Source organism: Argentina silus (genome assembly GCF_951799395.1).
Source record: "Argentina silus genome assembly, chromosome: 8".
Lineage (NCBI taxonomy): Eukaryota > Metazoa > Chordata > Actinopteri > Argentiniformes > Argentinidae > Argentina > Argentina silus.
Genome location: NC_139662.1, coordinates 1609268 through 1625000, shown reverse-complemented (window position 1 = coordinate 1625000; position 15733 = coordinate 1609268). Strand labels below are relative to the sequence as shown.

The 15733-nt window shown below is 47.5% G+C and overlaps 1 protein-coding gene across 2 annotated transcripts in view; it reads right to left on the bottom strand.

The window, feature by feature from the left end:
- LOC310808408 (uncharacterized protein) overlaps nt 1-2435 on the bottom strand; it is a 57350-nt gene extending 54915 nt beyond the window's left edge. The window contains exon 1 of one of the 2 annotated variants that reach the window (XM_083675306.1): nt 2211-2435. The gene's annotated coding sequence lies outside the window, so the exon portion shown is untranslated. The remainder of the gene's footprint in view (nt 1-2210) is intronic. The other variant, XM_083675305.1, reaches the window with a different exon arrangement.
- Between the last annotated feature and the right edge of the window lie 13298 nt (nt 2436-15733).

The following is a 15733-nucleotide window of genomic DNA, read 5'->3' as shown; positions in this document are numbered from 1 at the left end:
TGAAGAAATCCTCATTTACATAAATCTACGTTGACTGGAAGTAGGTGGGCGGAGTTCCACTATTGGCGCTCAGAGAACCCAGATGTTAGACGGACCCTTCCCCGTCCAGAGGCTGATCTACACACTTCTCACCACCACAGAACCCAGATGTTAGACGGACCCTTCCCCATCCAGAGGCTGATCTACACACTTCTCACCACCACCACCAACACAGAACCCAGATGTTAGACGGACCCTTCCCCGTCCAGAGGCTGATCTACACACTTCTCACCACCACCACCACCAACACAGAACCCAGATGTTAGACGGACCCTTCCCCGTCCAGAGGCTGATCTACACACTTCTCACCACCAACACAGAACCCAGATGTTAGACGGACCCTTCCCCGTCCAGAGGCTGATCTACACACTTCTCACCACCACCACCAACACAGAACCCAGATGTTAGACGGACCCTTCCCCGTCCAGAGGCTGATCTACACACTTCTCACCAACACCACCAACACAGAACCCAGATGTTAGACGGACCCTTCCCCGTCCAGAGGCTGATCTACACACTTCTCACCACCAACACAGAACCCAGATGTTAGACGGACCCTTCCCCGTCCAGAGGCTGATCTACACACTTCTCACCACCAACACAGAACCCAGATGTTAGACGGACCCTTCCCCGTCCAGAGGCTGATCTACACACTTCTCACCACCACCACCAACACAGAACCCAGATGTTAGACGGACCCTTCCCCGTCCAGAGGCTGATCTACACACTTCTCAAAAACTCCACATCATCACTTCACCATCATCATCATCATCATCATCATCAAATCATGTTGTATTGTCGTGTATTTGTATGGTCGTTTCAGTAGGAGACGCCATACCAGACTGGGAAATGGTGCAGCGTAGTCGGGGCTATAGGCTGCTGTCTAACAGCATTAACACACTATTGTGACACATACAACTGAACTAAAAGGAAAACATGTTTCTAGAATAAACACATCATTGGTTTCAACCTCATCTGTTCACATTTCCCGACCGTATTTATTTATTTTTTGGTATGATTTATTTGTGAGATTTTGAGCATAACAGATATACAAAACACCTCCTACATGAAGTGAAATGAATACTTAGATTAATTCTGTGAAACAAGGTACCAACAAAGAGACAGTTTACCCCCAACTCCCACCCCCACCCCCTTCCCTCCCTTACAGAGAAGTACCAATGAAATAGGGTATAATGGGTTTTGATCCAGGTAATAATGGTAAAGAGTCTAATACTGGCCATGCATGCCTTAACATATACAAAGACATATGTCCGACCGTATTTTAAAAGAAATTACATCCCAAACGTTTTCCAGATTGTCAAAATCGTGATTTGAAATGTCAAATACGTTGGACAGGATCATGCTAACTTATGCTAACAGGCTGCGCTAGTTGACGTCTGATTGATTGACAGTTCAACTGTCAGTCGCACAGCAACGGAGCTAAGTCCCGCCCTCCCTCTACCCTCCCTCCACCCTCCCTCCACCCTCCCTCTACCCTCCCTCTACCCTCCCTCCCCCGCTTCAGCTGCGGCCTTTCAGACGAGAGTTACGTCCCCAAGTCGTCTAGGACCTACATCTAGGAGATGAGACCGTCCCCCGTCCCCCGTCTAGGACCTACATCTAGGAGATGAGACCGTCCCCCGTCCAGGACCTAGATCTAGGAGATGAGACCGTCCCCCGTCCCCCGTCTAGGACCTACATCTAGGAGATGAGACCGTCCCCCGTCCCCCGTCTAGGACCTACATCTAGGAGATGAGACCGTCCCCCGTCCCCCATCTAGGACCTAGATCTAGGAGATGAGACCGTCCCCCGTCCCCCGTCTAGGACCTACATCTAGGAGATGAGACCGTCCCCCGCGCTACCGTCCCCCGTCCCCCGTCTAGGACCTCGATCTAGGAGATGAGATGAGGACATTGACCGCTTCAGCTGCGGCCTTTCAGACGGAGAACACGCGCTACCGTCCTCGTCCCCCGCCCCCCCCCCCTGGCCCCGTCCCCCTCCCCCTGACCACGTCCCCCTCCCCCGTCCCCGTCCCTGGCCCCCATCCCCCGTCCCTGGCCCCCTCCCCCGTCCCTGGCCCCATCCCCCGTCCCTGGCCCCCTCCCCCGTCCCCCTCGCCCTGCCTCCGTCCCCGTCCCCGTCCCCAGATGGAAACAGAAACGACGGCCTACCTGTATCATGTAAAAAACACGCAATAAGTCTTGATTTAACTGCGAACATAAACCTCACGGTCGGACATCCAAACGGGAAATAAGATTGAGCGGAGAGTAAAGATGTTCCGCCCGCTTGAAACGTGGAGAAATATTAATTATTTAAATCTTCCAAAGACGAAATAAAGTTATGGGAATCACTTATTCCGCCACTCCGAAAAATAAAGACAGTTTGTACGAACCAAAACTATGAAAGGTTGGAGGACAGGTGCGGCAAAGTCAACGAAGAGGAGGAGTCAGTTTCACTCTCGGTTAAAGGAAACGTTAGGCCGACACAAATACAATCCTATGTATATCGGGCTATAATGTAATACATTGAGAAATTCATGTCATCATTTAAAAGTTAATTAGGGGGAATTTAATTTCATTAACTCATTTAGTGCCGAGGGTGAATAAAGTCCAAATTGTCAACATTTTAGAGTGCCAAGGGTGACTTTATTCACCAAAAATGCATCCATTTTGTAGCCAATCAGAGTGTTGTTGCTAGGTAGATACCACATAAAAACAACTTGGCGCTCTTGGTGGTGAGTGTTCCGGAACTCTTTGGAGTTGGTGAGTTCAGACAAACAGGTTCTGGATGACATAAATACTTGTTTTGCAGGAAGAGCATTCCTCACATACTGGAAGACAATTCTTATCATTATACATCTGATTTGATAAGCAGACTGGTGGTGGTGGGGGGGACCTGGGGGGTAAAGCCTGAACATGTTGGGATAAGTTCTTATGTCGTACAGAAACCAGTGTGATAAAGAATAAAGAGGACACGTCTTGCTGATAATGAACAAATAATTAATTAATTAACAAATTACCACTCAGCACAAAACAGGGGACACATCATGTCTGCTTAGAAATGAAAAATCAATATATTAAATGATGATGACATCACATCTGACTGTTTTCTACAGTGTGTTAGAAATCCGTTGTTATGGTGACTGTCCGTCAGCAGGAGACCTGGTCTTCACTCCTCCCCTACAGACAGAGCTGTTGGACACAAGGATGTCAGGGATGGACAACTGGTGGGTAGATCAGCTTTATCAGATTTGTAGTCATTCATACTGTACTGCATCATCTGTTGGGCACAGATAAAGACTTATCATGTGGTCAGACATACATGACCTTGACGAGGCACACATGACCACAGCTGATATTGAAATGGTTAAATAAAAAAGTAGAATAATACTTCTGGGTAGTAGACATACTGCCAGCCGGCTCTCTGGTGACTCTGCTCTGTCAGAATCCTTCATCTGACTCTGATACTGGAGGGATGGTCATGGACTGACCCAGACTCACACCAGTCCACTCCGCTGGCTGATGGTATTGCATGAGGACCCATTGACCTTCCAGCTGGAAGCTGTCATCACTCTGACTTCACTGCTCTGGTTGTGTTTCTCTTCACCCTCCATCCAGTAGAGTTCCCTCCCCTGCACCTCACAGCTCAGAGAGTCCAGTAGAGTTCCCTCCCCTGCACCTCACAGCTCAGAGAGTCCAGTAGAGTTCCCTCCCCTGCACCTCACAGCTCAGAGAGTCCAGTAGAGTTCACCTGCACCTCACAGCTCAGAGAGTCCAGTAGAGTTCACCTGCACCTCACAGCTCAGAGAGTCCAGTAGAGTTCACCTGCACCTCACAGCTCAGAGAGACAGACTCATCTTTAAACAACTGAGCTCTCTTGGGCCTGAAACTCTGACTGGAGGAGAGAGAAATTACAGATTTGCCACATTCCTTGAGATGACTGTAGGTCCAGTGTACTTCATTGTGTACATATGTGTTGAGCTTCTGTCTAAGAGCTCATTAATATGTAAACTGTCACTGAATGACAGCCCTGACGTTTACCTGTTCAGGTCACATGGTCCAGAAACACTTAGGACCCTATATACAGTAAAATGCCTCCTGCAGTGCATTGTGGTCCTCTGTGGTTCAGTTGGTAGAGCATGGCGCTAACAACGCTTAAGTCGTGGGTTTGATTCCTGCTGGGACCATATATACAGAAATGGAGGCACTCACTGCAATGTAAGTCGCTTTGGATAAAAGCGTCAGCTAAATGGCATGTACACTCACCGGCCACTTTATTAGGTACACCTTGCTAGTACCGGGTTGGACCCCCTTTTGCCCTCAGAACTGCCTTAATTCTTTGTGGCATAGATTCAACAAGGTGCTGGAAACATTCCTCAGAGATTTTGGTCCATATTGACATGATAGCATCACACAGTTGCTGCACATCCATGATGCAAATCTCCCGTTCCACCACATCCCAAAGGTGCTCTATTGGATTGAGATCTGGTGACTGTGGAGGCCATTGGAGGACAGTGAACTCATTGTCATGTTCAAGAAAACAGTTTGAGATGATTTGAGCTTTGTGACATGGCGCGTTATCCTGCTGGAAGTAGCCATCAGAAGATGGGTACACTGTGGTCATAAAGGGATGGATATGGTCAGCAACAATACTCAGGTAGGCTGTGGCATTTAAACGATGCTCAATTGGTACTAAGGGGCCCAAAGTGTGCCAAGAAAATATCCCCCACAACATTAGATATTTGCGTTAACGAGCAGTTGAACAGGTGTACCTAATAAAGTGGCCGGTGAGTGTATATACATATATACATCAGCTGGACAGGAGAGGGCGCCATTCAGCTGACATGGAGCTGTCTCTGTTGATTGAAGCACCAAGGCTCTGTACACACACACACACACACACACACACACACACACACACACACACACAGTAAGTAGCTAACATGTAACAACTAACTGTTTTACTTTGCATTATGATGTACATGCAAATAAGATGGGTCGATGTCAGGTTCCTAAAACATCTAGCAGGATCGTAGCCTTGTGTTGGGGAACCCTCCCTTCATTACCACATGACCTCTGTATAACCGCCTGCTCTGGACTGGAGGTGACTGGAGGTGACTGGAGGTGACTGGAGGTGACTGACTGGAGGGGACTGGAGGTGACTGGAGGTGACTGGAGGTGACTGACTGGAGGTGACTGACTGGAGGTGACTGACTGGAGGTGACTGGAGGGGACTGGAGGTGACTGGAGGTGACTGACTGGAGGTGACTGACTGGAGGTGACTGACTGGAGGTGACTGACTGGAGGTGACTGACTGGAGGGGACTGGAGGTGACTGGAGGTGACTGACTGGAGGTGACTGACTGGAGGTGACTGACTGGAGGTGACTGACTGGAGGGGACTGGAGGTGACTGGAGGTGACTGACTGGAGGTGACTGACTGGAGGTGACTGGAGGTGACTGGAGGTGACTGGAGGTGACTGGAGGTGACTGACTGGAGGTGACTGGAGGTGACTGACTGGAGGTGACTGGAGGTGACTGGAGGTGACTGGAGGTGACTGACTGGAGGTGACTGGAGGTGACTGACTGGAGGTGACTGGAGGGGACTGGAGGTGACTGGAGGTGACTGACTGGAGGTGACTGACTGGAGGTGACTGGAGGTGACTGGAGGTGACTGACTGGAGGGGACTGACTGGAGGTGACTGACTGGAGGTGACTGACTGGAGGTGACTGGAGGTGACTGGAGGTGACTGACTGGAGGGGACTGACTGGAGGTGACTGACTGGAGGTGACTGGAGGTGACTGACTGGAGGGGACTGACTGGAGGTGACTGACTGGAGGGGACTGACTGGAGGTGACTGACTGGAGGTGACTGACTGGAGGGGACTGACTGGAGGTGACTGACTGGAGGTGACTGGAGGTGACTGGAGGTGACTGACTGGAGGGGACTGACTGGAGGTGACTGGAGGGGACTGGAGGTGACTGGAGGTGACTGGAGGTGACTGGAGGGGACTGGAGGTGACTGGAGGTGACTGGAGGTGACTGACTGGAGGTGACTGACTGGAGGGGACTGACTGGAGGTGACTGACTGGAGGTGACTGGAGGTGACTGGAGGTGACTGACTGGAGGGGACTGACTGGAGGTGACTGGAGGGGACTGGAGGTGACTGGAGGTGACTGGAGGTGACTGACTGGAGGGGACTGGAGGTGACTGGAGGTGACTGACTGGAGGTGACTGACTGGAGGGGACTGGAGGTGACTGGAGGTGACTGACTGGAGGTGACTGACTGGAGGTGACTGGAGGTGACTGGAGGTGACTGGAGGTGACTGGAGGTGACTGGAGGTGACTGGTTTATGGACTGTGAGAACAGACGGGATAATTCCAGGCTATTTGGTTGTCAGAAACATGTAAGAACTAATAGTCAGAGCCACGACGAAAACTATCCCAAAATATGACCACTTTAGTGAAGATCACATTGGTTATGACTGGCTGCATACTAGCTAGCACCATAGCATCCATTAGGCTAGGCTAGCTGACGTTAGCCTCATGAATACCCTCATGAGAACTAATCATTCGGTATTTTCAGTTATACAACGGTTTGACCAGAACAGACATTGTGACTGGTAGAGAGGCGTTTATTCTCTGGTAAGGTAACAGCTAATGGCCATTCTTTCTATAATAGCCTATGTCCTTTCAAGTACAGCCAATGACCTAACCTGCATAGAAATCCAAACACACCTGGATAGCAGAAAATGCTCCGCATCTGGTCCCATCCATGGGTGAACAGACTGTAGGGAGGGCAACTGTAGGGAGGGCAACTGTAGGGAGGGCAACTGCTGAAAAAGCTGCGGAGAGATTCAAGGTGTCAGAAGCTGCTGGAGACCGTGATGTGGCAGCTGGGTTAGGGTTAGGGTTAGGGTTAGGGTTAGACCGTGATGTGGCAGCTGGGTTAGGGTTAGGGTTAGGGTTAGGGTTAGACCGTGATGTGGCAGCTGGGTTAGGGTTAGGGTTAGGGTTAGGGTTAGACCGTGATGTGGCAGCTGGGTTAGGGTTAGGGTTAGGGTTAGGGTTAGACCGTGATGTGGCAGCTGGGTTAGGGTTAGGGTTAGGGTTAGGGTTAGACCGTGAGGTGGCAGCTGGGTCAGGGTTAGGGTCAGGGTTAGACCGTGATGTGGCAGCTGGGTTAGGGTTAGGGTTAGGGTCAGGGTTAGGGTTAGACCGTGATGTGGCAGCTGGGTTAGGGTTAGGGTTAGGGTTAGTGTTAGGGTTAGGGTTAGACCGTGATGTGGCAGCTGGGTTAGGGTTAGGGTTAGGGTTAGGGTTAGACCGTGATGTGGCAGCTGGGTTAGGGTTAGGGTTAGGGTTAGACCGTGATGTGGCAGCTGGGTTAGGGTTAGGGCAGCTGCTGGGTTCCAGAGAGAATTCTCCGTTCAATTCACCAACAAGACCCATATTGAAGGAGCATGCAGGGGGAGAGAAAAGGCAGTTCTGTAAAATGAAGGTTTGTTTCAAAACTACATCAGTGAATGTGAATAAACTGAGGTGGTGGTTCACTTGCCCTCTGACAAAACATTTGTAACATTTCAGATTTGCAGAAAAGAGCAACGCCGATTTGTGTTTCAACATCCCTCCTTTATTAAGTACCAGGATCAATAGCAAAATGAGTGGAAGGGATTTATTTATTTTTATTGAACCAGGCAAGGCATTAAGAATAAATTCTTCTTCACAATGGCGGCCTGGCAAGAGGCAGAGAAACCTCTTGAGGGAAAAGGAGGTTGGGGCTGAAAATAACACATGTTCAAGTTAAAAGTACAGACATCAGCTATCCAACACACCCACAGACACGTACACACACCCACAGACACGTACACACACCCACAGACACGTACACACACCCACAGACACGTACACACACCCACAGACACGTACACACACAACAATGACAAATAACAGGCAATGTAGCAAACAAACAGCAGCAGGCAATACCACACAGAATCCAGTAGCGACACAGGCTGCAAGCAACAGGCAGGAAAAACCAGCAGCAGCAATAGAGCAAGAAATGTGCATCTGTCCACAGTGGGCAGCAGACGGACAACAAAGGAACAGCAGAGATCCACACAAACATGTGTAGAGAGCAGCAGGTGAGAACAGCCTCCTCAGGGGGAGGAGCCAGGTGAGACTAACCCTAACAGCCTCCTCAGGGGGGAGGAGCCAGGTGAGACTAACCCTAACAGCCTCCTCAGGGGGGAGGAGCCAGGTGAGACTAACCCTAACAGCCTCCTCAGGGGGAGGAGCCAGGTGAGACTAACCCTAACAGCCTCCTCAGGGGGGAGGAGCCAGGTGAGACTAACCCTAACAGCCTCCTCAGGGGGGAGGAGCCAGGTGAGAGTTATCAGACAACAGCCTCCTCAGGGGGGAGGAGCCAGGTGAGACTAACCCTAACAGCCTCCTCAGGGGGATGAGCCAGGTGAGACTAACCCTAACAGCCTCCTCAGGGGGGAGGAGCCAGGTGAGAGTTATCAGACAACAGCCTCCTCAGGGGGAGGAGCCAGGTGAGAGTTATCAGACAACAGCCTCCTCAGGGGGAGGAGCCAGGTGAGAGTTATCAGACAACAGCCTCCTCAGGGGGGAGGAGCCAGGTGGGATCATTAGGGGAGGGGGGCCAGATCTCTGCTAGCAGGCCAGCTCATGACGCCTCCTCAGGGGGATGAGCCAGGTGAGAGTTATCAGACAACAGCCTCCTCAGGGGGATGAGCCAGGTGAGAGTTATCAGACAACAGCCTCCTCAGGGGGAGGAGCCAGGGGGATTGTAGTGCATTCATAATAATGTCCGTTTCCATGTGAAGGTGACAGGAGCAGGTCAGGTGACAGGGCTATTGAATGCTGTGGTCAATCAATGGCAAAGCATGTCCCTCCTACCAAGGCAGCCAATAGTGTCCCTTCTACCAAGGCAGCCAATAGCATCCTTCCTACCAAGGCAGCCAATAGCATCCTTCCTACCAAGGCAGCCAATAGTGTCCCTTCTACCAAGGCAGCCAATAGTGTCCCTCCTACCAAGGCAGCCAATAGTGTCCCTTCTACCAAGGCAGCCAATAGTGTCCCTCCTACCAAGGCAGCCAATAGTGTCCCTCCTACCAAGGCAGCCAATAGTGTCCCTCCTACCAAGGCAGCCAATAGTGTCCCTTCTACCAAGGCAGCCAATAGCATCCTTCCTACCACACCAGATGTAAACATCCACACGTGCTTTTGTGTGCACTTCAGTGATGAATATTAATTGCAGTTAATAATGTTAATAATGTTAAGTAGCCAGTTACACAAGACTGAAATACACCGCTTCAAAACTCAATCACCATGGCAACGGGCCTATCAACACAGCGGTCTAGGCGGTGAAATATGGACTGTTGATGTAAGCAACTTATATCGTCTGATCTTCGCTACTTAATGAAACACGCAAATATTCCAATAAAACTAACCCTAGCCCTAACTCTAACTAACCCTAACCCTAACTCTAACTAACCCTAACTCTAACTAACCCTAACTAACCCTAACTAACCCTAACTCTAACTAACCCTAACTAACCCTAGCCCTAACCCTAACTCTAACTAACCCTAACTCTAACTAACCCTAACTAACCCTAGCCCTAACCCTAACTCTAACTAACCCTAACCCTAACCCTAACTAACCCTAGCCCTAACCCTAACTAACCCTAGCCCTAACCCTAACTCTAACTAACCCTAACCCTAACCCTAACTAACCCTAACCCTAACCCTAACTAACCCTAGCCCTAACCCTAACTCTAACTAACCCTAGCCCTAACCCTAACTAACCCTAACCCTAACCCTAACTAACCCTAGCCCTAACCCTAACTCTAACTAACCCTAACCCTAACCCTAACTAACCCTAGCCCTAACCCTAACTCTAACTAACCCTAACCCTAACCCTAACTAACCCTAACCCTAACCCTAACTAACCCTAGCCCTAACCCTAACTCTAACTAACCCTAACCCTAAAGCTTTATAGCTTCTGTTATGAATGTGTGTACAGTATGTTAGTACTGGAGTACCACAGGGTGTCGCTGTTTTACGGTACTACAGTTGTTGCCGACTCTGTACTGTGTGATGACGAACAGTAAACGTGGTTTATTAGCTCCAGCAACCCTGGCCTCTGTGCGCAACTTACACTTACAGCTTCAATAGGCAAAGGGTAAATCTAATCACCATGGTGCTGAACTAGGCTCCCCCTATCAGATGACCTGTGCAGCCATTATAATCTTGTCTGTAGGCTACAGAACTTGATCTTGTCTGTAGGCTACAGAAACAGAGAGATTAAAATACAGAATCGACATTTACAGGACAATGGATCTATTTCATCAGACAGCTGAATAGCACTTAGTAAACACCCAAAATATTATACAAATATATTTTTAATAATCCTTAAAAAGTAGAAAGCATTATGCAAGTGTTAAAGATATAGAACACAGTTAATGAACACATCACATGATTGTGTCTTAGCAGAGTTAGGAGCAGATGGAGAGGGACAGAGATGCCTAAAGTGTGTGTGTGTGTGTGTGTGTGTGTGTGTGTGTGTGTGTGTGTGTGTGTGTGTGTGTGTGTGTGTGTGTGTGTGTGTGTGTGTGTGTGTGTGTGTGTGTATTTGTATGTGTGTGGTTTGGGGTCAATCCTTTGGGTCCATCAGGGCTTACATTGTGAGGTGAGCTCTCCTGCTAGGTTTGGTCTATCAGGGCTTCCTTACCATCATTTGGTGTTGGAGAGTAAAGTCCATATGTCATTACAGAACTAATCCAGTCTATAGATGATGAACATCCTAGTTTACATTACAGAACTAATCCAGTCTATAGATGATGAACATCCTAGTTTACATTACAGAACTAATCCAGTCTATAGATGATGAACATCCTAGTTTACATTACAGAACTAATCCAGTCTATAGATGATGAACATCCTAGTTTACATCACGACAAAGCTGACTGGCTCTGTAAATCAATCAAGACTGAGAATCTTCCAAATTCCATGGATATTTATTCAAGAACAGACTGGGTCAAACGAGGAGGCTGAAACCAGAGGATGCTAGTAGGTAACAACTACTGTAACAACTTAGAATGGTCAGTTAGCCTGAATATCCAAATGTTCATTATGTTCCATATAAGTGAAAGGTTATACAGTCATGTGTTAGAGTGTTCAGGCAGTCATGTGTTAGAGTGTTCAGGCAGTCATGTGTTACAGTGTTCAGGCAGTCATGTGTTACAGTGTTCAGACAGTCATGTGTTACAGTGTTCAGACAGTCATGTGTTAGAGTGTTCAGGCAGTCATGTGTTACAGTGTTCAGACAGTCATGTGTTACAGTGTTCAGACAGTCATGTGTTAGAGTGTTCAGGCAGTCATGTGTTAGAGTGTTCAGGCAGTCGTGTTAGAGTGTTCAGGCAGTCATGTGTTACAGTGTTCAGACAGTCATGTGTTACAGTGTTCAGACAGTCATGTGTTAGAGTGTTCAGGCAGTCATGTTAGAGTGTTCAGGCAGTCATGTGTTACAGTGTTCAGACAGTCATGTGTTACAGTGTTCAGACAGTCATGTGTTAGAGTGTTCAGGCAGTCATGTGTTACAGTGTTCAGACAGTCATGTGTTACAGTGTTCAGGCAGTCATGTGTTACAGTGTTCAGACAGTCATGTGTTACAGTGTTCAGGCAGTCATGTGTTACAGTGTTCAGACAGTCATGTGTTACAGTGTTCAGACAGTCATGTGTTAGAGTGTTCAGGCAGTCATGTGTTACAGTGTTCAGACAGTCATGTGTTACAGTGTTCAGACAGTCATGTGTTAGAGTGTTCAGTGAAGAGTTGTTGTATATTGAATGGGGCAGTTGGAGTGTCCAGCCGGCATACAGAACAGAGACAACTTGTAGCTGAAACAGTCAAGTTTATTTATTTGCACAATGAAAGACAAAGTTGGTACATAGATGACAACTGTATGTGCAGGAGGAGCCAATCATATACTGTATATATTGTTATATTATATTCTGAGTTTGTTCTCATTTAAAAAATTATTGATGAGAAATAAACAATTTTTGTCAACTAAAGTGCATGTTTACACACGTTCACACTGGGGATTGAAGTGTATGCTTTTCTTGTATGTGTATTGGAGAAATAATAATAAAATACAAAATATATAAAAAACTAAGTTAAAAGGTAACGTTCAAGATACTACCTTCCAAGAAAAGAAATAAGGTTTGGAACAAGTGTGAACAGCCAACCTTCCCAAACGCAGCCCTCTCTTCAGACACAGGCTCATTTAGCACCCGCTGACGGTTCCTGTGGGGGTCTGTCATCTACTAATGCTTGGTCCCTTCATCCTCTGGCTTAATCTCAGATGGCCCTGCAGAGAACGACAGGAAGAGGAGGAGGAGAGGAAGAGGAGGAGGAGAGGAAGAGGAGGAGGGGAGGAAGAGGAGGAGGGGAGGAAGAGGAGGAGGAGAGGAAGAGGTAGGAAGGGAGGAAGAGGTAAAGTTCAGGAACAAAACTGCATGTTTTCCAACACCAATCACCTTTAACCATCAGAGGCACTTCCTGAAAATACAAACTTGGAAGGAAACACAAACACATACCCACGCACACACACACACACACACACACACACACACACACACACACACACACACACACACACACACACACACACACACTCACACACACACACACACACACACACACACACACACACACACACACACATACCCACACACACACACACACACACACACACACACACACACACGTCTTGCCTTGATGTCCCTCGTGTTGCCTCAGTTTGAGATCCAGAATAACGCTAGCTACAACAGCCAGTCCGATTAGCATGAACACGACCACGCCAGCAACAGCCACCTTCTCATCTGAAACACAGGCCAGAGGAACCATCAGGAACTGAAACACAGGCCAGAGGAACCATCAGGAACTGAAACACAGGCCAGAGGAACCATCAGGAACTGAAACACAGGAACCATCATTAACTGAAACACAGGCCAGAGGAACCATCAGGAACTGAAACACAGGCCACAGGAACCATCAGGAACTGAAACACAGGCCAGAGGAACCATCAGGAACTGAAACACAGGCCAGAGGAACCATCAGGAACTGAAACACAGGCCAGAGGAACCATCAGGAACTGAAACACAGGCCACAGGAACCATCAGGAACTGAAACACAGGCCACAGGAACCATCAGGAACTGAAACACAGGCCAGAGGAACCATCAGGAACTGAAACACAGGAACCATCATTAACTGAAACACAGGCCAGAGGAACCATCAGGAACTGAAACACAGGCCAGAGGAACCATCAGGAACTGAAACACAGGCCAGAGGAACCATCAGGAACTGAAACACAGGCCAGAGGAACCATCAGGAACTGAAACACAGGCCAGAGGAACCATCAGGAACTGAAACACAGGCCACAGGAACCATCAGGAACTGAAACACAGGCCAGAGGAACCATCAGGAACTGAAACACAGGCCACAGGAACCATCAGGAACTGAAACACAGGCCACAGGAACCATCAGGAACTGAAACACAGACCAGAGGAACCATCAGGAAATGAAACACAGGAACCATCATTAACTGAAACACAGGCCAGAGGAACCATCAGGAACTGAAACACAGGCCACAGGAACCATCAGGAACTGAAACACAGACCAGAGGAACCATCAGGAACTGAAACACAGGCCAGAGGAACCATCAGGAACTGAAACACAGGCCACAGGAACCATCATTAACTGAAACACAGGCCACAGGAACCATCATTAACTGAAACACAGGCCACAGGAACCATCAGGAACTGAAACACAGGCCACAGGAACCATCATTAACTGAAACACAGGCCACAGGAACCATCATTAACTGAAACACAGGCCACAAGAACCATCATTAACTGAAACACAGGCCAGAGGAACCATCAGGAACTGAAACACAGGCCACAGGAACCATCATTAACTGAAACACAGGAACCATCATTAACTGAAACACAGGCCAGAGGAACCATCAGGAACTGAAACACAGGCCACAGGAACCATCAGGAACTGAAACACAGGCCACAGGAACCATCAGGAACTGAAACACAGGCCACAGGAACCATCAGGAACTGAAACACAGGCCACAGGAACCATCAGGAACTGAAACACAGGCCACAGGAACCATCAGGAACTGCATGATTAGGATTCATGATCTTCTTATTCCAGTATCATGCACCTACAATAGATGTTCAGCCTGCAAGGGCTTAAAAGACACTTTTATACAGAACATGAACGCAAGTTCACACAATTACAGCTGCTCATTACGATGCATAGCAGATATCTGATATCCCAGGGTTCAGTAGAGTCCTCAGGGGCAACAAAGACGATGTTGAAAACATTCCATAGGGGAACCTGAAGTCATCCAGGCCTGATGAAGATACACCAGCATCAACCAATCAGGCGCAGTCAACATCTACGGAACTCCAACTGTATTATTGGTGACTATCAAAAGCATGACTGATATATATATAATTCAATCACATCACATGACTTACTTTGTAATTAATGATTAACTTATTTCAGGTAAAATCCTCACCTGAGTGAGTCCGGTGCCTGTGTCAGATTTTCTGCCTCTGCAACATTTTAATATCTGTTAATACTTAATAAAGTAATAACATTCATGAGAATGCATACATTATTATTATATTATATATAATATTAATATATAATAGAATATTATTATTGTTGTTGTTATTATTATTATTATTATTATTATTATTATTGTTATTATAAGCATAATTAAGCATTGAAATAAGCATTGGAAATGAAAAGCATTAATCATTTGTAAGCATTGGAAATGAAAAGCATTAATCATTTGTAATACATATGAAGCATTTGTAAGATTGTATAAACATTTCTAAACCTTTGAATCCCTTCAACCGAGAAGTGTAGAAGTCCAGAGCGCCACAGAGCCACAGCCTTAACACAAGAAGAAATGTGCTCTCTCACCCAGGGTTGTGTGTGTGGGGGGGGCGGGTAGTAGGGTTAGGGTTGTGTGTGTGTGTGTGTGTGGGGGTAGTAGGGTTAGGGTTGTGTGTGTGTGTGTGGGGGGGGGGGGGGGGGGTAGTAGGGTTAGGGTTGTGTGTGTGTGTGTGGGGGGGGGGGGGGTAGTAGGGTTAGGGTTGGTCACAGAGCCACAGCCTTAACGCAAGAAGAAATGTGCTCTCTCACCTGGAACCAAAAACGCTAACAATGCATAAACAGTCACTTGAAACATGAACATGGATCTTGCTGTGAGTGAAACCAGAAATCAAAAGCCCAGCTTGGATTACAAACATCCAAATCAAATCATGTGTTCAGCATTTATAAGCATGTATTAAGCATTTATAAGCATTTATAAATGTTTATTCATAGTGGAGGAGGGTTTCATGCTCGAACAACGAGAGAACAAGACACTCGCAATATAAAAAGAAAATACGATTTTATTTAGCTTCGATTACAAACCTGACGTTTCGGTCTCACGACCTTCGTCAGACAAGCCTTTTTTTCATACATGTTTTACACTGAGAGAGTGTCATGCCTCTTCATGTTTTACACTGAGAGAGTGTCATGCCTCTTCATGTTTTACACTGAGAGAGTGTCATCCCTCTTCATGTTTTACACTGAGAGAGTGTCATGCCT